At 44.9% G+C, this 22,129-nt stretch overlaps 1 protein-coding gene across 3 annotated transcripts in view; it reads right to left on the bottom strand.

The window, feature by feature from the left end:
* The window catches only part of USP8 (ubiquitin specific peptidase 8), a 144,577-nt gene that overhangs the window by 93,917 nt on the left and 28,531 nt on the right, over positions 1 to 22,129 (bottom strand). The window lies entirely within an intron of this gene.

The raw sequence follows: 22,129 nt of genomic DNA, 5'->3' as shown, positions 1-22,129 counted from the left end.
CAGTCTAGCTCAGCCCTGGCTATTGCAGGCATATTGAGTGTAGTCAACTAAAAAATCTACAGCAGATGGAACATGTCTCCCCCTTTGTCTCTCTCCTTTTCTTTGTTTTTTTTTTTTAAATAAAATAAATAAATAAAGTTTTAAAAATATTCATTCCTTCATATTAAAATGAAATATTTGGGGTGGGCGTTTGGCACAGAAGCTAAGCTGTCACTTGGGAGAACCACATCCCATATAGGAGATCCTGGGTTTTGGTCCTACTTCTGCTCTCGATTCCAGTTTCCTGCAAAAGTGCATCTTGGGAAGGCAGCACTTGATGGCTTAAGTACTGGGATTCTTTCCTACGTGGGATTCCCACATAGGAGACCGGGATTGAGTTATGGCTCGTCACTTGGACCTGGTTGTTGTAGGCATTTGGGGAATGAACCTGCAGATGGGAGGTCTCTGTCTGCCTCTCACCATCTCTGTTTCTTTGTCTTTCAAATGAAAATAAATATACAAAAATTTACATTAACATTAAATAAATTTTAATATTTCTGGGGCAGCACTGTGGCGAAGTGGGTTAACGCCCTGGCCAGAAGCGCCAGCATCCCATATGGGTGCTGGTTCTAGTCCCAGCTGCTCCTCTTCCGATCCAGCTCTCTGCTATGGCCTGGGAAAGCAGTGGAGGATGGCCCAAGTCCTTGGGCCCCTGCACCTGCAGGGGATATCCGGAAGAAGCTCCTGGCTCTTGGCTTCGGATTGGTGCAGCTCCGGCCATTACAGCCAATTGGGGAGTGAACCATCGGCTGGAAGACCTCTCTCTCTGCCTCTCCTCTCTCTGTGTAACTCTGACTTTCAAATAAATAAATAAATCTTTAAAAAAATTTTAACATTTCTGGGACAACTTTTCATTTCTTTCTTTCTTTCTTTTTTTTTTTTTTTTTTTTTGCAAGAAGAAAAAAACTACTATTCCTCAACAGTGGAGACAAGGGCTATAAACAATCATCGAATCTCAAAAATGTCAATTTCATTCCTATCTACAGCTTCATTTTTTATCTAAGTTATAAAAGTGTAATGTATTTCATATATACAGATTTAGGAACATAGTGATACTTCTCACCCTATCCTCCCTCCTGCCCATGCTCCAACCCTTCTTCCTCTTCCCTCCCCCATTCCCACTCTTAACTTTTACAAAAATTTATTTTCAGATTCCTTAATGATCATAAGGATAGCCCTATACCAAGTAAAGAGTTCAACAAATATCTGAGACAACATATTCTAGCATTCAACTATTTTCCCGAAGCAGGAAGCCTTTTACTGATGAAAGGGAATTAAATGCAGGTAAATTTTGACAGAATCTGGAAAGTGACGATGAGAAATATGAGAGGGATATGGAATCCAAGGTTTCCTAGGGAGGCCTTGGGCAGCTGAGAGGCGGCACAAAGGGATTAGAATACATGAACCCTTCCCCACTGAAGGGGAACACAGGGTTCAAGAGAAGATACATAGTACTTCTGCATTTTGACTAGAACCAAGCTCCTCACGGACTTTGTAAATCACACAGACCCTATTCATAGTTTAATCCTTCCACCCACTGATCCAGAGAAATTAACTTTGTACGTAACAACTGTGGCCACATACAGTTATTTTGGGTGCATTTTCCCTGACATGGATAGAATCTTTTTCAAAAACTGATATTTTAAAATAAATTTAAGCAGTTTTTTTTATAGACTTGAACATTACAACTAAAATTAATCAACTTCGTGATTTTAAACATTTATATTCTATTAAGACATATTTTATAACTTAGTCCCTACTAGTTGCTGAGCTAAAATGTCCCAGAGGTCTCTCTCTTTTTCTTTTCCCCTCCTCCCTCCTTCTCTCCTTCCTTCCCTTTCTTTCTGAAAGGCAGAGTGACAGAGAGAAAGAGAGTAGATTGAAGCCAAGTCTCCATCCAGGTGTCCTATGTGGGTGGCGGGGGCCCAGGTGTTAGCGCCATCTTTCCAGGTGTATTAGCATGAAGCTGCATTGGAAGCAGAGCAGCCGGGACTCAATCTGGCACTCTGATCCGGGACGCCAGCACCTTAAGCAGCAGCCTAGCCTGCTGCGCCACAGCACCAGCCCCTGTCCCAGATCACTTTCATATCCATATATTTGGAGATATTCTTCCTAAAGTGAGCCCGTCTCTGAGACAATATTAGCATTAAATTGTTGAGTAAGCAAAGTGGATATGCAGTGTAATTCAAGTGTGCTAGGAAGTTCATCTGCCTAAAACGTATTCACTAAAGATATGACACAGACGCCTACAGTTTCCAACACTGAAATAACTCTTTTGGATTAAGCTACTGACCTCTCACTTTCTAGAAGTCACTCACCAGAGGGCCACCAGTGACTCTTGTGCAGTAAAAGAACAATGGTTAGGTACATTAGGAACTTCTCTAGCCAGTCACCTTCTTTCTAAACCAGAGACATTTAATGCTGCGCACGTCTCCAGCTAAACACATTTTGAAGTCCATTCCCACTATAGGATTTTTTGACTACAGTCCAAAAACCCTGCCTGCCACTGATAAGTGCTCTCAGTCAGCTCTCATCTCTCACTTAGTCCTAGGCTACTTGTGTCCTAGCTCTCACCCCCTCATGCCTCCATTGGCTCTTCCTTCATCAGTTAGCCCTTTTGTTTCTTGCAATTTCCTTTTTACATTTTTATTTCTTATTTTCAATTTATTTTTTTTATTTGACAGATAGAGATAGGCAGTGAGAGAGAGAGACAGAAAGGTCTTCCCTCTGCTGGTTCACCCCCAAATGGCCACCACCACTGGTGCTATGCCGATCTGAAGTCAGGAGCCAGCTGCTTCCTCCTGGTCTCCCATGCGGGTGCAGGGCCCAAGCACTTGGGCCATCCTGCACTGCCTTCCCAGGCCACAGCAGAGAGCTGGACTGGAAGAGGAGCAATCGGGACTAGAACCGGCATCCATATGGGATGCCAGCGCCGCAGGTGGAGGATTAACCAAGTGAGCCACAGCACCGGCCCCTCAATTTCTTTTTAAAGATTTATTTATTGGGGCCGACGCTGTGGCCTGAAGCGCCAGCATCCCATATGGGCGCTGGTTCGAGACCCGGCTGCTCCACTTCCAATCCAGCACTCTGCTGTGGCCTGGGAAAGCAGTAGAAGATGGCCCAAGTCCTTGGGCCCCTGCACCCATGTGGGAGACCTGGAAGAAGCTCCTGGCTCCTGATCGGCACAGCTCCGGCTGTTGCAGCCAATTGGGGAGTGAACCATCAGATGGAAGACCTCTCTCTTTGCCTCTCCTCCTTTCTCTGTGTAACTGTGACTTTCAAATAAATAAATTAATTAAAAAAAGATTTGTTTATTTATTTGAAAGGCAGAGAGAGTGAGAGAGATCTTCCATCCATTGACCCACTGCACAACAGTGCTGGTCCCCATGCTTGCCTTTACTTTTGTACCCTTTGCTCACCTGGAACAGTGACCCTCCTCAAACCATCCGTCATCCCTGGAATTTTCACCTAATTTCTCCCTTTACTGTGAACTCGTTCTCACTCCTGTCTTGCCTTTGCTACCCTGCTCCCTTGGCACGCATATTTATCCTGCACACTGGAACTGTCTGCTTCTTGGTCCACCAACTGCATAATATAGACCATGCTCCCTCTGCCCTTTCCATTCTGCAGCTCTTTGAGGACTAATGCTACCCCACTGTTGCCATGGCGCTGAATGTGTCTGAATTAACTTGGGGTGTGGGGTCACCAAGACACATGGGGGAAGCCAAGTGGAAGCATTCTGCGGAAAAAATTCCCTCACTCTAACGTTTGCCCAGCGACTGCCTTGTAGGCCACTACGCCGAAGATGAGATGTTGAGCTTCCTGTTATTTTCTAACAATGCTAATTATCTCGCAAGGGCTGGCAACGTTTGGTAAGCTTCAGCATTTCAGAAGCAATTTTTTACTGTGATCCATGTAGTCTTTTATATAGAAAGATGTTTAAAAAAAAAAAAAACATGGGATTTCTTTGAAGGACTGTAATTCCAAATTGAGTTGGGGGAAATGAAGGAACTGAAATCATCCCCTCTCCTTCCTGACCACACACCCCTTCTGCAACAGGTACTTTATGCTTTTTCGCTGCCCCCATGACTGTAATTCCTGGCCTCCCACTCTGCACCCCTGCCCTAGCTTCTACTCTCCACCCCTGGGCATTTCCTCCTCTCAGACCTCTTAGAATTTACACTCTCCATTAAAATGGTTTCGGTACCTCAGTCCATTAGCAAGCTGATCTGGTAGTCCTGGCTAAATTTTAAAGGATAAAAACCTCCTAAAACATCAAAAACACTGCTTGTGTACCAGACCTTTCTATTAGTAAAGCCAGTGTTTTACCTCAAGGTACTTGCCTCCGCTTATTAGCAAAGAGAAGTGCCCTATACTGTCCGCTGGATTTTCATAACATTTACTAAAAATGTCTTCAAATTTCATGGTTCCTGTCAATCATCTCCTTGCCTCTTTGCACATAATCTTGTATATTTAGTGTTTTTTTTTTTTTTTCTCTTAGACATACCAGGAAACACCTTTTCTGTGCAAATGGTGTTTGAGAGAAGAAGCTAAGTCACTGGCCAACTGTAAGGGGAAACCTCGAAGAACGAACCCAGAAATCAACCACAGTGTACAATTCCACATGCACTGTCTGGGAGCCCTCCCCTTCCCTTCCTCTCTCTCTCTCTCTCTTATTCCATGTGTTTATCAAGTACTCATAATTTTGAGGTCTATGGCAAAAATTTCCAGGATGAGATGAGAACAGTGGAGTGTAACACTGCAGAGCATAGGCTCTGGAGCCAGAGGCTTGATTCTGAGTCCTTGTTCTGCCAGTTGGTAGTTAAGTTATCTTGGCCAACTTATTTTGCTTCTCCGCTCCTCAGTTTTGTCATTTATAATATAGAGATGATAATAATAGGATCCACTTTTAGGGTGGCTATGAGGATTAAATTCTTTAGTACATAAGATGTGCTTCAGCACATAATTGCTCCGCTGAAGTATTACCTATAGTCAACTGCTGCTTAATTCTTCATGACTAATGGGAATTAATTAGGAGGACAGTGGAGTGTGGGAAGAAAGAGGTTTCTATATAAACATTTTATTGGAAGTCTTTGAGGTATGAAGGAGGTGTATGTGTGTGTGTGTGTGTGTGTGTGTAGGTGTGTTTGACAGGAGCTGATAGTGGCAAGGAGATAGGCAGAGGTCAGATTATTCAGAATGTTATAGCTCATAAACTGCATAAGATTTAATTTTATCCTAAAAATCATGAAAATTCCTCAAAAAGTTTTTTTTAAGAGTTATCTATTTGAAAGGCAGAGAGAGAGAGAGAAAGAGAGAGAGACAGAGAGAGAGAATCTTCCATAGGGTGGTTCATTCCCCAGTGGCCATGGCAGCCTGGGTTGGGCCAAGCTGAAACCAGGAGCCAGGAACTCTATCCAAGCCTCCCACATGGGTGGCAGGGGCCCAAGTACTTGGGCTGTCTTCTGCTGTTTCATAGGCACATCAGCAGGGAGCTGGATCAGAAGCAGGGCAGCTGGGACATACAGGATGCTGGTGTTGCAGGTAATGGCTTAACCTACTGCATCACAACACCAACTCCCTTTGAAAAGTTTGAGGTAAAAGGAATATACAATCCAGTTTGTTTTTCTAAAGATAACTCCTGTTATTTTTTTTTAACAGGGGGGAACCTGATATGTTGGGGAAAGGAAAAAACAATGTTGCTAGCCAGTACCTTGAGCCATTTGGTGGATGATGGAGTCATTCATAAAAATGGAGAACACCAAAAGAGGATTATGGGAGTTGAGAAGAGGAGAGGACTCAATATTGAATGTGTTGGATTTGAAGTGGCTAAGAAATCTTCAAATGGAGTTTGATATGGGTCCAAGGTTTACAGAATAAACTTGACTTGGTTACTCTCAAATTCAGAGTCAGGGTAAAAAAGGAAATTCTCATTCAAGTTAAAGTAGACAACTTCAGTTAGCTAGTGATAGAACAGTAATCAATACATGACTTTACATTGGGCTTTAAGAGGGGAAAAAACTTCCTATGGCTACTGACATGAGGGACAACTGGACAGCTGAGAAAGACTGGATTTCAAGTAAGCATTTCAGAAAGTGACAGTTTGCCCTTTGATATTTGCCAGATATACAGGTCATCAATTAAAAAAAATTGTGCTTACTTTAAGAAAGGGAAAAATGAGGCAAGCAGAGAGATTACGTGTCTACTTAAACTCTTTGCTCCTACAGATCAGAACTGTCAACCAAGAAGGATTAATGCTTTTCAAATTGAAAAACTCCCACAGACTTAGATTTTAAGAGGGCACTTAAGGTAAATAGAGTGCTTTCTGGAGTCTGAGAGGTCTCTTGTCTTGCTTAAACATTCCAGGTTAAATTGGCAGAGTCTTGCGTTTGCCACACAGCTTTAATCTTTTAGAGACCCTGGGCATTTCTCTAAGTCTTTTAGAGATTTTGAGACCAAAGTTCTAATTATGAGGAAAGTTATGGATTCATATTTCAAAAAATAAGCTATATGCAGTGCTGGCATCCCACACAGACGCTGGTTCGAGTCCCAGCTGCTCTACTTCTGTTCCAGCTCTCTGCTGTGGCCTGGGAAGGCAGTGGAAGATGGCCCAGGTCTTTGGGCCCCTGCACCTGTGTGGGAGACCGGGAAAAAGCTCCTGGCTCCTGGGTTCGGATTGGCTTAGCTTCAGCCTTTGCGAACATCTGGGGGAGTGAACCAGCAAATGGAAGCTCTCTCTTTCTCTGCCTCTGCCCCTACCTCTCTATGGCTCTGTCTTCCAAATAAATAAATAAATAAATCTTTTAAAAAAAGGGGTGAAGGGACCGGCGCAGCGATTCATTTGGTTAATCCTCCACCTGTGGCGCCAGCATCCTATATGGGCACTGGGATCTAGTTGCTCCTCTTCCAGTCCAGCTCTCTGCTGTGGCCCAGGAGGGCAGTGGAGGATGGCCCAGGTGCTTAGGCCCTTGCACCTGCATGGGAGACCAGGAGGAAGCACCTGGCTCATGGCTTCAGATCGGCGTAGCGCCGGCTGTGGTGGCCATTTGGGGAGTGAACCAGCAGAAGGAAGACCTTTCTCTTTGTCTTTCTCACTGTCTATAACTTTACCTGTCAAATAAATAAATTAAAAAAAAAAAAAAAGGAATAAGCTGGGGCTAATGCTGTGGCATAGCGGGTAAAGCTGCCGCCTGCAGTGCTGGCATCCCATATGGGCACCGGTTCGAGTTCTGGCTGCTCCACTTCTGATCCAACTCTCTGATATGGCCTGGGAAAGTAGTTGAAGATGGCCCAACTCCTTGAGCCCCTGCACCCGCGTGGGAGACCTGGAAGAAGCTCCTGGCTCCTGGCTTTGGATCTGCCCAGCTCTGGCCATTGCAGCCAACTGGGGAATGAACCATCGGATGGAAGACTTCTCTCTCTCTCTCTCTCTCTCTCTCTCTCTAACTCTGACTTTCAAATAAATAAGTAAATCTTAAGAAAAAAAGAATAGCTATATAAAATATTATGTCCATTAGAGTGTCATAAGATATTTTGTAAAAAAAAAAAAAAGATTTATTTATTTGAAAGGCAGAATGACAAGGAGAGAAGGACAGAGAGAGAGAGAGAGAGAGAGAGAACTTTCATCTGCTGGTTCACTCCCCACATGATTGCAGCAGTCAGCCAAGAGCCAGGAACTCCATCCCGGTCTCCCATGTGTATGCCAGGGCCCCAAGCGTTCGGGACATCTTCTTACTGCCTCCCCTGGTGCATTTGCAGGAAACTGAATCAGAAGCAGTGCAGCCAGGACTCAAACCAGCACTCTTTTATGGGATGCTGGTGTTGCAAGCGATAGCTTAACCTTCTATAACACAACACTGGCTCCAAAAGATACTTTTTTGTGGAAAATCTCCAACACAAAAAAAATATAATAGTACAATAAATTCCCAAGTACTTATCACCCAGCTTTAACCACTACCAACTACCTGCTTGTGGAAAAGATATCTTGAAAATAATTTTTTTTTTTTTTACTTTTTTGACAGGCAGAGTGGACAGTGAGAGAGAGAGAGAGAGAGAAAGGTCTTCCTTTGCCGTTGGTTCACCCTCCAATGGCCGCCGCGGCCGGCGCACCGCGCTGATCCGATGGCAGGAGCCAGGTGCTTATCTTGGTCTCCCATGGGGTGCAGGGCCCAAGCACTTGGGCCATCCTCCACTGCACTCCCTTGGCCACAGCAGAGAGCTGGCCTGGAAGAGGGGCAACCGGGACAGGATCCGGTGCCCCAACCAGGACTAGAACCCGGTGTGCCGGCGCTGCAAGGCGGAGGATTAGCCTAGTGAGCTGCCGCGCCGGCCTGTATTTTTTCATTTGTAAACGTATTTAATTTATAAACATATGAAACACAGAGAAAAAATGGGATAGCTAGGAAAAGGAAATTTATACTGGTCACAATCTTAGCCTTTTTAGCAGGATTGTCAGTAGCTTAGTTGGTGCTTCTGAATAGTTTTTAAAAAAGGTGCTTTGTCCCTTGAATCCTTGAATGTATTGTCCTGTGCGTTACTGGTTGTGGAGGGGAGGGCGGTTGCAGGAGTGAGTTTCGTGAGTTCTTTGCCTCAGCTTAGTATAGGAAAAAAAAAAAAGCTGGGAAACAATTTGCAAAGAGGCAGAAACTTTTATTTGACAGAAAAGAAAATTTTATTTGATTGGCAAGTGACAGAAAAGTGTCTGGTCCAAGACTGGGTGGAGTACCAGAGCGGGACACTGGCTTTGAGGAAGTCTCCAGAGTTTTTAAGGCGTCACTATTTGTTCATTGGGTTATCCTACTGGGTGTGCTCATTGGACGGGGGTTTTACATATGGTATGTTAACTGGCTTGCAGCTCATGGAGGTGGGGGGGTCTCTTGGAGATAGCCTTTCCCCTTAGGGGCTCAGACTGTCCTCTGCTAGTTCTGCATGGAAAATTGCATCTAACCTGAAGGCATGATTTAAAACTGCAAGGTCACACAAGATAGCCTGGAGCTCCTGGAGCCAGTCTGACTCTCCCCAGGGGCACAGCCCCTTCCTCCCCAGCTCTGGTGAAAGATTACAACCACCCTCAAGGTGTGATTTAAAGCCTCAAGGTCACACATGCAGCAAGAAGCTATTAGGAAGATTTCAGTTAATCTGGAGACAAGTTCTTCAGCCACAGCTGGCAGCCTGCTTGTGAAGGACATTCTACCTTTGTCTGAGGAGCCCACAGACACCCCACCCCCAGCCCCACAGGGCGGCTTCAGGTGCATGGCCAGGCTGTGGAGCGTGAACTTGATCTTTGCCCTCACTCATTCTCCCTGGCTAACCTCCCTTTGGGAAGCTCAGCATGACCAGTGGACACAGTAGCCTTACCTTCTTTCTCTGCAGAGGGAACACCTATATTTATATAATTGGTAAGATACTATGTAGCTTTAGTCATTTATTTATTTAAAATATTTAGTTATATGACAAGCAGAGTTAGAAAGAGAGAGGAAGCGACTGAGAGAAAGAGTTTCCATCTGCTGGTCCACTCCCCGAATGGGTGCAATGTCCGAGGCTGGGCCAGGTGAAAGCCAGGAGCCTGGACCTCCATCTGGGTCTCCCACACAGGTGCAGGGACCCAAGGACTTGGGCCATCTTCCACTGCTTTCCCAGTCACATTTAGCAGGGAGCTAAGACGAATGTGGAGCAGTTGGGATTCAAACTGGCATCCATATAGGATGCTAGAATTGCAGGCAGTGTCTTAAACTACTGCATTATGATGTCAACCCCTATATAGTTTTAACTTTTTAAAGTTAATGTTTCAGGGACAGCACTGTGACGTAGCAGGTAAAACTGCCGCCCGCAGTGCCGGCATCCCATATGGGCACCAGTTCGAGTCCCGGCTGCTCCACTTCCAATCCAGCTCTCTGTGGTGCACTGGGTTGAAGCCCTGGCCTGAAGTGCTGGCATCCCAAATGGGCGCTGGTTCTAGTCCCAGCTGCTTCTCTTCCTGCTATGGCCTGGGAAAGCAGAAGATGGCTCAAGTCCTTGGGCCCCTGCACCTGCGTGGGAGACCCGGAAGAAGCTCCTGGCTTTGGATTGGTTCGGCTCTGGCTGTTGCAGCCAATTGGGCAGTGAATCAGCAGATGATGGAAGACCTCTCTCCCTGCCTCTCCTCTCTCTGTGTAGCTCTGCCTTTCAAGTAAATTAATAAATCTTCAAAAAAACAAAGTTAATGTTTCATGCATTCTTTCCTTATAAATACTGGATTCTAAAAATATCATTTAAAATTTATTCATTTGAAAAAGTTACATATATGGAGAGAAAGAGAGATCTTCCATCATTGGTTCACCCCCCAGATGGCAGCTGGGGCTGTGCTAGGCTGAATCCAGGAGCTAGGAACTCCATTCTGGGTCTCCCATTTGGGTAGCGGGGTTCCAAGCACTTGAGCCATCCTCTGCTGCTTTTCCGAGGCCACCAGCAGGCAGTTGGATCAGAAGTGGAGCAGCTGGGACACAAAATGCTGCCCATATTGGATGCCAGCTTCACAGGCAGTGGCTTCAACTGCTATGCCATAACGCAAGCCCCTAAAAAATTTCATTTTTTAATCCATACAATATTATATCATAATCTCCTAATTAATTTAACTCTATTGTTGAACAGTGAATTTCTTTCTTTCTTTCTTTCTTTCTTTCTTTCTTTCTTTCTTTCTTTCTTTCTTTCTTTCTTTCTTTCTTTCTTTCTTTCTTTCTTTCTTTCTTTCTTTCTTTCTTTCTTTCTTTCTTTCTTTCTTTCTTTCTTTCTTTTTTCTGACAGGCAGCATGGACAGTGAGAGCGAGAGAAAGAGAGAAAGATCTTCCTTTACCGTTGGTTCACCCTCTAATAGCCACTGTGGCTGGCGTGCTGCGACCAGCACACTGCGCTGATCTGAAGCCAGGAGCCAGGTGCTTCTGGTCTCCCATGCGGGTGCAGGGCCCAAGGACCTGGGCCATCCTCCACTGCACTCCTTGGCCACAGCAGAGACCTGGGCTGGAAGAGGGGCAACCGGGACAGGATCCGGCACCCCGACCTGGACTAGAATCCGGTCTGCCGGCGCCGCAGGCAGAGGATTAGCCTATTGAGCCACGGCGCCAGCCTGAATTTATTTCTCACTTGCTAATAACATAATGTATCTTCTTATGCTTGTCTAACAAAAGCATCAACATATATCTATGATAAATTTCTTAGGATAAATTTCCAGAAGTGGAATTCCTGGGATTAAATGACATGGCAAATTCAAAGCTTTTTATCCCTCTTACCAAGTTGCTTTTCAGTGAGGATGAACTAGCTCATACCCATTGGCCAGCTTTGCAGAAGACCACCCTTTCAAAAAAACCATGATAATATTAAAGGTGATGATGAAAGATGTGGATTAATATTAAAAACAGAACATTAGGAGACAGCATTATGAAGCACTGGGTTAAGCTGCCACGTGGATATCGGTATCCTATATGACCATGTGAGTGCTGGTTTGAGTCCTGACTGCTCCACTTTCAATCCAGTTGCCTGCTAATGAAAGCAGTAGAATATGACCCAAGTACTTGGGTCCCTGCCACCCAGTGGAAGACCTGAATAGAGTTCCAGGCTTCTGGTTTTAGCCTGGCCCAGCCTTGCTGTTGTGATCATTTGGGGAGTGAACCAGTGGATGGAAGATCCTTCTCTTTATCTGCCTCTCCCTCTCTCTGTAACTCTGCCTTTCAAATACATAAAATAAATCTTAAAAAAAACCCCATAGCATTAATGTTTGATGATATGAATCCACATTTTTAAAACAAAAGCAACTTATGTCATTTTATTTGGATTTGAGTATAATAAATAAAGTAAAAAATGCTTTTGTATGTATATTAGTCATTCTTCTAAATTTCTCATGTATCAGTATTCCATTAGAACTTTTCTGCTGGTATATTTTCTTTTCTTTTTTGACTATCAGAAAAGTTTATTTAACAAAGAGTTTATTTTTTTCTTTTTATATTTAACAAAGAGTTTAATATGAAAATGTAAATGGTACATATTTTACATCATAGCAAAACAGATCCTAAGAAGAGGGGACATGGGCCGGCGCCGCGGCTCACTAGGCTAATCCTCCACCTAGCGGCGCCGGCACACCGGGTTCTAGTCCCGGTCAGGGCGCCGGATTCTGTCCCGGTTGCCCCTCTTCCAGGCCAGCTCTCTGCTGTGGCCAGGAGTGCAGTGGAGGATGGCCCAGGTGCTTGGCCCCTGCACCCCATGGGAGACCAGGATAAGTACCTGGCTCCTGCCATCGGATCAGCGCGGTGCGCGGGCCGCAACGCACCAGCCGCGGCGGCCATTGGAGGGTGAACCAACGGCAAAGGAAGACTTTTCTCTCTGTCTCTCTCTCTCACTGTCCACTCTGCCTGTCAAAAAAAAAAAAAAAAAAAAAGAAGAAGAGGGGACATGAATTTATTTGCTGAACAGCTAATCAGTCATTATTATACACCTTCAAAGGTTTCTGTCATAACACTATTTCTTCACATTACCACTATTCCAATATTGTTCTCGTTCTTTTAAAGCTGTGTTTATTTATTTGAGAGGCATAGTTACAGATAGAGAGAGGGAGAGACACAGAGAGAGAGGTCTTCTGTCTGATGGTTCATTTCCCAAATGGCTACAACTGCTGGAGTAGGGCCAATCCAAAGCCAGGAGTCAGGAGCTGCTTCCAGGTCTCCCATGAACACGTCCAGGAGCCCAAGCACTTGGGCCATCTTCTACTGCTTTCCAAGGCCTTGGAGAGAGCTGGATCGGAAGAGGAGCAGCTGGGACTTGAACCGGCACCCATAAAGGATGCCAGCTCCATAGGCAGAGATTTTATCCACTATGCCACAGCGCTGGCCCATCAGTATTGTTCTCTTGTACACTATTTGCCATCTCCACACACTTATCACAAGATTAAGGGATCAAATTCTAGCAATATTCCTTGGAATATTGGAATGTCTGCCACTATTTAATTTCCTTTTTATTTATTTATTCATTTTTTGACAGGCAGAGTGGACAGTGAGAGAGAGAGACAGAGAGAAAAGTCCTCCTTTTTTCCATTGGTTCACCCCCCAATGGCCACTGCAGCCGGCATGCCATGCTGATCTGAAGCCAGGAGCCAGGTGTCTCCCCCGGTCTCCCACGCGGGCACAGGGCCCAAGCACCTGGGCCATCCTCCACTGCACTCCTGGGCCACAGCAGAGAGCTGGACCGGAAGAGGGGCAACTGGGACAGAATCCGGCGCCCCAACCGGGACTAGAACCCAGGGTGCCGGCGCCGCAGGCAGAGGACTAGCCTACCAAGCTGCGGCACCAGCCAATTTCTTTTTTAAAAAACATTTTACCTTTCTTTTCTTTTTTTTTTTTTTTCAAGTCAGAGATACAGAGCTGCAAAGATCTTCCATTAACTAGTTTACTCCCCAAATGGCCACAAGGCCAGAGCTGGGCTGATCTGAAACCAGGAGCCAGGAGATTCTTCCTAGGTCCCCACATGGGTGGAGGGGCCCATGCACTTGGGTCATCCTCCACTGCTTTCCCAGGCACATTAGCAGGGAGTTGGATCAGAAGTGGAGCAACCAGGACTCAAACTGGCACCCATATGGGATGCTGGTACTGCAGATGGTGGCCTAACCTGCTGTGCCATAGAACTGGCCCCTATTTTATCTTTTTTTAAGAGATTTAATTTTTTGGGGGTTGATGTGTGGCAAAGCTGGTAAAGCCTCTGCCCTTGACACCAGCATCCCATGTGGGCATCATTGCATGTCCCAGCTGCTGCTCCGCTTTTGACCCAGCTTCCTGCTGGTGGCCTAAGAAAAGCATTGGAAGATGGTCTATGCTCCTGGGCCCCTGCACCCATGTGGAAGACCTGGATGGAGCCCCTGGCTCCTGGCTTCAGCCTGGCCCAGCCTGGGTCCTTGCAGCCATTTGAGGAGTAAACCAGTGGACGGGAGATCTCTCTCTCTCTCTCACTCTCTCTGTAACTGTACCTTTCAAATAAAATAAATAAATCTTAAAAAAAGGTTAAAACAGAGGGGAATTCCTCATCATGCTGTCCACAAATGGCTTATTTGTGGATCTGGCTACTGTCTCTCTTACTACTGACTTCTCAAAAGGTCAGGTCAACAGTGCAGTTTCTGTTTGGTGGTGTGTAACTTCAGCATTAGTAACTCCATTGTGGTTTGGTCTACTGGGCCTAGTGCAGGCTCTGTCAAAATCAGTGGCTTCCTAAAAATCTTACTTAAGATTGTTTTCACATGACTATTAGACACACACAAACATTCAAATCATAGCAGCAGATAATATGAAAAGGCAATATATAACCATTTTCAGATACATAAATATATATTTGATTTGCTGGCATTGAGTATTTTGAGAGAAGAACCAGGTGAAATTTCAATATTTGACTGTTTTGACCCATCAAAATGACATTTTCATATGGTTCCACCTGATATTTTGGTGTATGAAGAAATTAAAACAACAAAAAAATGTCTTCACACTCTCTTAAGGGTCTTAAAGTATTTTATAAACACTGATTTTCTTTTTCCATTTCCTTTCCTCTGTTGCCCTTTATTAACTGCATTCATTTATGGCTGCAAGTTCAAGTCACAAGATTACATAAGTAGACAGGAAATGGGGCAAAAGCCATTTGGTAGCAAGAAAGTCATTCATTTTAAGCCTTCTTGATGCAGATAAAATATTCAGAACTGGTTACGGGTTTTTTAATTTCTAAGTTTGTGCCATATGGGTACAAAATTTGGCTCTTTGAATTTCAGTTCAAATCCCCACCTTCCCCTGTTTGTTTGATAGTTCTAAAGGGTTATGTCCCTTGAGTATATGATGATAACAGTCAAAGATGGCCCCAAAAGTCCTGGCTATAACTTGAGAAATCTGGAGCAAAGTAGAATAATTTGGGATTGTCTCAGCATGATGAAAAGATTGATCTCCTAAGTTTGAAAGTGTGGATATTTTTTTTCAAAGCAAGCAGCTTATAGATAGAGAACGCATATTTTGATGTATCTCCAGTTATCCCTAGAACTAGTGAGGAGGCAGGGGAGTCTCCAGTCAAATGGAGAATAAGCTAACAATGACTCTTAGTCTTCCCAGGGTAAAGTACATACTCAGGGCTGAGAGAACTGAAATGGACTGACCCTGGTATCATCTGAGGTTCAGGGCTGGAATCAGGAGAGGGGAACAATGATTATGGCAATAGGCTCTAGTAGGTTCAACAGCCTAGGGACAGAAGGAAGTATCTTGTTAAACTACGCAGCTTTCAAACTGAGGTCCAAGAGCTTTTTGTTTCATATGACTTCTGGACAAGATACACTCTTCTGGACTCCAAATAGCGTACACGCTGGGAGCAATGGGAGAAAGCCTCATTACAAAGCATCTGTGGGGTCGGCATTGTAGAGCAATGGGTTAATCCACTGCCTGTAATGCTGGAGAGTCCTGGCTGTTCCACTTCTGATCCAGCCTCCTGCTAATGCAAATGGGAAAGCAGTGAAAGATGGCCCATATAGTTGGTCCTCTGCACCCACATGTGAGACCCGGATGGAGTTCCAGGCTCCTGGCTTTAGCCTGGCCCATTGCAGTCATTTGGGGGGTTAGTTAGTGGATGAAAGATCTCTGTGTCTCTCTCTGTAACTGCCTTTCAAGTAAATAAATACATCTTTTTTTTTTTTTTGACAGGCAGAGTGGATAGAGAGAAAGACAGTGAGAAAGGTCTTCCTTTTGCCGTTGGTTCACCCTCCAATGGCCGCCACAGCTGGCGCGCTGCTGCCGGCGCACTGCGCTGATCCAAAGGCAGGAGCCAGGTGCTTCTCCTTCCTGGTCTCCCATGGGGTGCAGGGCCCAAGCACTTGGGCCATCCTCCACTGCACTCCTGGCCACAGCAGAGAGCTGGCCTGGAAGAGGGGCAACCGGGACAGAATCCGGCGCCCTGACCGGGACTAGAACCTGGTGTGCTGGCGCTGCTAGGTGGAGGATTAGCCTAGTGAGCTGCGGCGCCAGCCAATAAATACATCTTAAACAAACAAAAAACAAAGTAGCATTAGCTTGGAGATCCCAAAAGCTGACTTCCCTCTCCTTCCCTACCAGCCAGCTATTGAATCCAAACTCATGGTAAACTTAGGTTCAGTGCTGGACTGAGATTGGGGGTGAGTTGTGGGTGCAGATCTTAGCTCTATCTTTGGGACTCTAGACACGAGTGCAAATGGAAGTTCATACAACCTATACATACATAAAGATATCAAAGTTCTAAGACAAGCCAGTAAATTGTTACAAAAAAGTATGTTCTGGAGGCTAGTGCTGTGGCATGATGGGTAAAGCTGCCACCTACAGTGCTGGCATCCTGTAAGGGCGCCAGTTTGAGTCCTGGCTGCTCCACTTCCCATCCAGCTCTCTGCTATAGCCTGGGAAGGCAGCGGAGGATGTCCCAAGTCCTTGGGCCCCTGCACCCACGTGGGAGACTGGGAAGAAGCTCCTGGTTCCTGGCTTTGGATTGGCCCAGCTTTGGCTGTTGCAGCTATTTGGGGAGTGAACCAGCAAATGGAAGACCTCTCTGTCTCTCTGCCTCTGCTTCTCTGTAACTCTGCATTTCAAATAAATAAATAAATCTTTTTTGTTTAAGAGTATGTTCTGGGGCTGGCATTGTGGTGCAGCGGGTTAGGGCCCCGGCCTGCAGCACTGGCATCCCATATGGGCACCGGTTGAGTCCTGGCTGCTCTACTTCTGATCCAACTCACTGCTACGGCCTGGGAAAGCAGTGGAGGATGGTTGAGGTCCTTGGGCCCTTGCACCCAAGTGAGAGACCCAGAAGAAGCTCCTGGCTCCTGCCTTTGGATTGGCTCAGTGCTAGCTGTTGCAGCCATTTGGGGAGTGAATCAGCGGATGGAAGATTTCTCTCTCCCTCTCTCTCTCTGCCTCTGTACCTCTTAAAAAAAAAAAAAGTATGTTCTATCTTCATTTATTCACAAATGTACTTTCATAATAAAAAATGGAAAAGTAACAATAGTAACTGTTGAATTATAGTATTTGTGTAACAGAAACATGTTAAAATATTAATGACTAAGTGAATTTAATCACCAGTGTGCATATTGGAGTATCTGGCTGATAGTCCAGTGATGTCCAAATTTGTATAAAAATGAAGGCCTATAAAATCTGTATTTACTTTACTAGGTTAATTTTCTCACTTTCATTTAAGCAAGGTCATTAATTATGCTGTTAATTAATATTTTTTATAAAATTATCATTTGTGTTTTCTTGTCATGACCTACAATTTAGAACTAGAATGTTCTGGTACATATAGTGTAAAGAATTTGAACATATTTCAATTAAAAATAAAAATAAATATAAGACATTTAAAAGTGAAAATTATTTAGTGTGTGTTTTAACACTTTTTCCTTGGCTGAAGGGTTCAGATGCCTGTATCCCATGGTGGAGTACCTGAGTTGGATACTCACTCCATTTCCTAACTCCAGCTTCCTGCTAATGCAGATCCTAGGAGGCCGTGGTAACCAGGTTCCTACCACCCACGTGGGAGATTTGGATTCAGTTCCAAGCTCCTGGCTTCGGCCCAGCTCAGCCTTGGCTGTTATGGTATTTGCTGAGTGGACCAGTGGAGGAGATTCTCTCTCTCTTTACCTCTCTCTCTGTCACTCTGCCTTTCAAGTAAATAAATATTTTTAAATGCAACAAAACAACAGTTTTCTAGAATATTTAAAATTATTTAATTAAAAAGCAAAATAGAAATTATAAATTACAATGATTCCAAGAAAGATGAAAAATATTCTTGAAATAAAATTAAATGTTATTAAAATTTTATAAAAATAAAACTCCACACAATTTTAACATTCAATTCATCTAGTCGCCATTATAAAGAATCAGTATCATGCTTCACAAATGCCTAGACTTACACATTTTCAAATTTAAGAGTAACATGAGTTGTTTAATATTCCAAAACATTCTCAGGCATCTTGTGAAACTTTTGTAAGAAATACCAAGCTAATTTTTTTTAAAGATTTATTTATTTATTTGAAAGTCAGAGTTACTCAGAGAGAGGAGAGGCAGAGAGAGAGAGGTCTTCCATCTGATGGTTCACTCCCCAATTGGCCGCAATGGCCTGAGCTGTGCTGATCCAAACCCAGGAACCAGGAGCTTCTTCTGGGTCTCCCAACGTGGGTGCAGGGGCCCAAGGACTTGGATATTTTTCTACTGCTTTCCCAGGCCACAGCAGAGAGCTGGATTGGAAGTGGAACAACCGGGACAGGAACCGGCGCCCACATGGGATGCCGGCGTGTCAGGCCTGGGCATTAACCCACTGTACCATAGCGCCAGCCTCAAGCTAATTTGTTAACACTTGTGGAACCACCAATTGGGAAAGATGAAAAGTAGCAGTAGTGAGAGTTGTTGCTTGGTACTACTGGTATATATGATTCTGTTATGCAGGAGTTCATTGCATTCTTGATATCTGAAAGGAAAAATGTGACAAGTCAATTATTTTACCTTTAGCTCTACTTAATATTTCTATTACACAAATTTTTCCTGCAGTTAGAAGCAGTACAGTTAGGATAATCAGCCACTCCAGTTTGTTTAGGATAGAGGAGTTCCAGGGATGTGGGACTTTCAGTGCTATAACTGAGAATTGTAGGCAAACCAGTACAATTGGTTGCCTTAGATACAACTGACAAACATAAGTGGCAGCGATTTTCAAATGGTGATCTGGAGATCACGGGACATCTCCAATTTTGTTTGGGGCTCCAAAAGGTCAAAAATATTTTTGTGATATTACTAAGGTACAATTTTCTTGTACAAATGTACCTTAGAATATTACAGAGGCCATATGTGTGATGTTCTAACAAACCAAATGCAGAAGCAGATGAGAACCCATCTGTCTCCTATCATGGCAAACATTAAAGAGATTTGCAGGGAAAAAAAAGAACACCACCACCACCAAAAAAAAAAAAAAAAAAAAAAAAGTAAAACAATGTTACACTTCCCATTGTTTTTGGTTTTGGAAAATAAGTTTTCATAACAGTGTATTATATTAATATAAAAGGCATAACATATGAAACCTGCATTATATATTTGGTTTTTGCTCTTTGTTCTTGACACAGAACTCCTAAAATCTTGGTAATTACCTGAATGACAGGAGTTGTAGGAACATAGTATTTAGTCTTAGACCCCACTTAGTTGTTGACAGGAGAGTTTCCAGGATTCTCGGAGAAATCTCCAGGTTGCTAAGAGTGTGTTTTTACATGGGGGCTGGTTACCAGAGACCGAGGTATGATTAAAGGGTTGGAACATTTAGCCCCACCTCCTGGCCTCCAGGGAGAAAACAGGGCTACAGATCAAGTCAATAATTGATTATGTCTAATGATAAAGCCTCTATAAAAATCCCTACACTATGGAGTTCAAAGATGTTTTGGGATGGTCAAAGTATCCAGGTGCTGAGAGTGGCCCACCCAAACTCCATGTGGAAGCTTCTTGCCCTAGGTGCCTCTTCTCACTGTTTACCTGTATCCTTGGAGTGCATGGTACATGCTCCCCTGTGTTTGGTTACAGTGAATTATCAGACACCAGGAGGGGACTGTGGGAGTTCTGAATTATAGCCAGTTTGTCAGAAGTACAACCTGGGACTTAAAGTTGGCATCTCAAGAAGGGGCAGTCTTGCAGAACTGAGCCAACATGTAGAGTGTACGAATATGTCTAAGAGATCTAATAAGTAGATGTGTGGGGCAAAGGGTCTATAGGATTATTTCTGTGCTTTCCCCTCAGTGTCGCTCCCCCTCTTCGCGGAGGAACGACACAGGACCCTGCGCTGTTCTTTCGTCTGCTCGGCCCTTCCCGGGTTTGCTGCTGGTCCTTCCCGGGTTGGCTGCCGACCCCTCCACCTCCGTGGAGAGGCGGGCCCCCCCCCCCCGCCACTTTCCCCACTTCCGCGGGGGAGCGGCACACCGCCGGCCGGCTCTCTCGGGGGCTGCTCAGGTGTTCCTTCAGATGTTCCCGGTGCATGTTGTCTCTCTCCTCCTTTATAGTCCTTTTCCACCAATCCCAACTCGGCTGCCCACACGCTGAGCACGCTGCTCTCCTCCAATCAGGAGCAGGATCAGCTCCTGCAGCTTATCAGTCAAATTGGTGAGAGGCAGCTGCGTAGAAGTTTACTCCTCCCCAGCGCCATATTGTGGGAGAGCAGATGCATAGAATAAATCTTAATTCCAGTAACTTAGTCTAGTCTCAGTTGCTCCCCACACCTCAGCTTTGCCATGAACTTAAAACTGTGTAGGGGTATAGCACTTGAGACACCTGCATCCCATTCTGGAGTCCTAGTTAACTTCATGCTTTTGATCCAGCTTTCTGCTAATGTACCTGGGAAGGCAGCAAATGATGGCCCAAGTACTTGGGTACCAGCCACCCACCTGGAGACCAGGTTTGTTCTTCAAATGTTGTGTTGGAAGCTTGGTCCCCAGTGAGATGGTGAGATATTTAAAAGGTGGAGCCCAGTGGGAGCTTTTTATAGGTTACTAGGGGTGTGTTCCCGAAAGGAATTAAAGTCATTCTTGGGGCTGGCTCTGTGGCGTAGCAGGTAAAGCTGCCGCCTGTAGTGCCAGCACCGATATGGATGTTGGTTGGAGTCCTGGTAGCTCCACTTCTGATCCAGGTCTCTGCTATGGCCTGGGAAAGCAACAGAAGATGGCCCAAGTCCTTGGGCCCCTGCACTTGCACAGGAAACCCGGAAGAATCTCCTCGCTCTGAGCTTCAGATCAGTGCAGCTCTGACCATTACGGCCATCTGGGGAGTGACGCAGCGGTTGAAGACTTCTCTCTCTCTCTCTCTAACTCTGCCTTTCAAATAAAATAAACAAATCTTTTTTTTTTTTTTTTAATCATTCCTATGGGGCCCGTCTTGTTTTGGCTTTCTGTCTCACCAGTTGATCACTACCTTACATACACTCCTACCATCTTGCTATGTGCTATTATGGGTTAAAGATGGCCTTTGCCAGAGCCAGTGCCATGTGGTTTGGACTTTAGTCTCCAAAATTGGAGGTAAACAAATCTCTTCATAAAGTACCCAGGGGTGGGCATCTGGCATAGCAGTTAGGAAGTTGACTGGGTCCCTGCATCCCATATTGGAGTGCCTGGTTTGATTCCTGGCTCTGCTCCAGATTCCAGCTTTCTGGTAATAAGAACCCTGGGAGGCAGTGGTGATGGCTGAGACAGTTGGGTCCCTGCCACCCACACAGCAGAACTGGTTTGAGTTCCTGGCTTCTGGTTTTGGCCAAACCCTGCTGCAGGCATGTGGGGAGCGAAATCAGTGGATGGGAACTCCCTGGTGGTCTGTCTAATATTGAATACTCAGCCTCAGGTTATTTCATTATAGTAACAATCTACTCATACAGTGCTGTACATTCTACAGGTCTGGACAAGTGTATGATGGCGTATATCCACCATTATACTATCACATAGAGTATTTTGACAGCCCTAAATACTTCCTTGCTCCACCCAGCCATCCTGCTGGGTGTTAGTCCACCAGAACCAGGATGGACTGGGTCCGAAGAAAGGTAAGTGCGCCGCTCACCCATTCCCCAGCCTCCTGATCCTGGAGACAGTCAGACGCAGCGGGGAGTCAGGTCAAGCAAGCGAGAACTCAGCAACAAAGACTTTTAAAGCACAAGACTGCAGGAATACTGGGGCAGGGCATAAGGATCAACCAATTACTTAAAAGGTCATTTTGCAGGGCGACTTTTTACAGGACCAGCCATATGTCTGTACTCTCGTCATCAGTTGTCACCTCCCCTGATGCTGCGTGGCCAATCAGCTTTGGTGGTAAACGACTTTGGGTACTGCCCACCTTACTTCCTTTGGGCGCCATTTTTGAATTGCCACGTGTGCCTAATTTCCCCACACCATCTCACCACTCCTCCTTCCCCCTGGGAATTACTGATCTTTTCACTCTCCAGTTTTGCCTTTTCCAAAATGTTATATAGTTGGAATCGTACAACATGCAGCCCTTTCAGATTGGCTGTATTTACTTAGTAACATGCATGTAAGCTTCCTCTGTGTCTTTCCATGACTTGATACTTCATTTCAGAAAAAGAA

This window comes from Oryctolagus cuniculus, chromosome 12, assembly GCF_964237555.1.
Source record: "Oryctolagus cuniculus chromosome 12, mOryCun1.1, whole genome shotgun sequence".
Classification (NCBI taxonomy): Eukaryota; Metazoa; Chordata; class Mammalia; order Lagomorpha; family Leporidae; genus Oryctolagus; species Oryctolagus cuniculus.
This window is presented reverse-complemented; position numbering and strand designations above follow the sequence as displayed.